Raw genomic sequence first — 1,967 nt, 5'->3', positions numbered from 1 at the left:
CTCCATGGTCTGAACCTCTAACAATTTACTTAACACTCTTTCAGTTTGTTTTTTACTAATTTCTAATCTCTTATAAAGATAACACAACCCAATAAGATAACACAAAACAAAACCGAAACAGAATGAAACAAAAACGGAACAAAAAATCGTTGTATCAATTTTCCTATTTTCTTGATATGTGCATTTGTGGTCTATTTCTATCTCTTCCTCAGGGGCGAACAACTTCAAACCTTGAGCCAACCATTTTTCCCAATCTGCCTGAGAAAATTCTAGGGATAGGCAGCTTGAAACAAACACAAAACAAATCAAAACAAGAACACATTGTTTTTTAAAATGGCACCCATTCTCTCGCCTTCCCTTAGGGGCAAGCAATTTCACTTACCCCAAAGCTTCAGATGTTCCCCATACGGGCCACCAAATGCCGCAGTCTGGCTGGGCACAAATCACGAGCCACTGAAGCAGGAACAAACTTTATTTTTGAACTGCAGGAAAACACTTCACACAGCTCCCGGGGAATCCTCCCGAACGCCATGCGGCTAGTCCAGGAACCCCCAGCTGGAAATATCTCTCCCGGAAATCCCTCCTCCTGCACTTCCCCAACCAATGGGAACTCTCGGGGAATCCCCGGAAATCCCCATGAGAACTCCAAAATAGTGCGAGAACTCAAAAGTTGCAGCAGAGGCGGATAGTAATGCCTCGCCTGTCAATCAATACTGTTGGCAAAATGCCAGGGGCCATACAGGCTCGGCCGGCCGTGGCTCTCAGCAATCATCCTCACCCTGCTGGATCCCTGCCTCAAGACTCCAAGGTATTTCTTCCTCCGAAATTTTTCCTTCTTGGAAATTTCCATCACAACAGTCTGCATTCCATGGTTCCTGATAAGCATTCTCACTGGAGACAGAACAATTTCCTATGGTGGTTGTGCAACTCAATTATTCTTTTTTTTTTCCTACTAGGGATTACAGAGTCTTACCTCCTGGCTGTCATGTCCTATGACCCCCTATGTCGCCATCTGCAAACCTCTGCATTACCCAGTCATTATGAATGGCAGGGTTTGCTACCAACTGGTGCTCAGCTCCTGGGCAGCTTCATTCTTAATCATCTTCCCCCCTTTGCTCCTGGGACTCAAACTGGATTTCTGTGCTTCCAAAGTGATTGATCACTTTCTGTGTGACATTTCCCCCATCCTGCAGATCTCTTGCACAGATACACATTTAATAGATTTGATGGCCTTTGTCTTAGCTGTGTTGACTCTTGCCCTCACATTGTTATTAGTGGTCCTCTCCTACACATTCATCATCAAAACCATTCTCAAATTCCCTTCTGTTCAACAAAGAATGAAGGCCTTTTCCATCTGCTCCTCACACATGGTAGTTGTTTCTATTACTTATGGGAGCTGTATCTTTATGTATATGAAGCCATCAGCAAAAGAAAGGGTGACTTTAACTAAAGGTGTAGCTGTGCTCAATACCTCTGTTGCCCCTTTCCTCAACCCTTTCATTTACACCCTGAGGAACCAGCAGGTGAAAGAAGCTCTCAAGCATATGCTCCAAAGGTTTTGTTCTTTTAAAAACAACAAGGCAGAGTTTAGACATAAATAACATTCTGTTGGAACATCAATGAGAAAATTAAGTATGGTTATCTATTACATTAGTTTGAATGTGTGCCATTTCTTCCCTTGAATATTTACATCGTTTTAGGCTTATTATGTCTTTATGTATCTCTGCTCTTCTTTCTGAGTGGAACTTCTTAATCTGTAGGAATGAACTGCTTTCTTCAATCCAGAATATCAAATTCTATATTTACATAGAATTATCTATTCTCATAAAGGATAGTTTTATATACCCAATTCTTTCTGCAAAGAAAACTTGTGAGACATACTTAATTCAATATTTGATACATGTGTTAATTGATAAGCATTACATATAATCTTAAGTATTTTGCATTACTAAAATTGACAAATACAC

At 40.9% G+C, this 1,967-nt stretch overlaps 1 pseudogene; it reads left to right on the top strand.

Moving 5' to 3' along the window:
• Positions 1-1,601, top strand: part of LOC107148912 — a 4,362-nt pseudogene extending 2,761 nt beyond the window's left edge.
• Positions 1,602-1,967: the final 366 nt, after the last annotated feature.

The sequence above is a fragment of the Marmota marmota genome, unplaced genomic scaffold (assembly GCF_001458135.2).
Source record: "Marmota marmota marmota unplaced genomic scaffold, marMar, whole genome shotgun sequence".
Lineage (NCBI taxonomy): Eukaryota > Metazoa > Chordata > Mammalia > Rodentia > Sciuridae > Marmota > Marmota marmota.
This window is presented reverse-complemented; position numbering and strand designations above follow the sequence as displayed.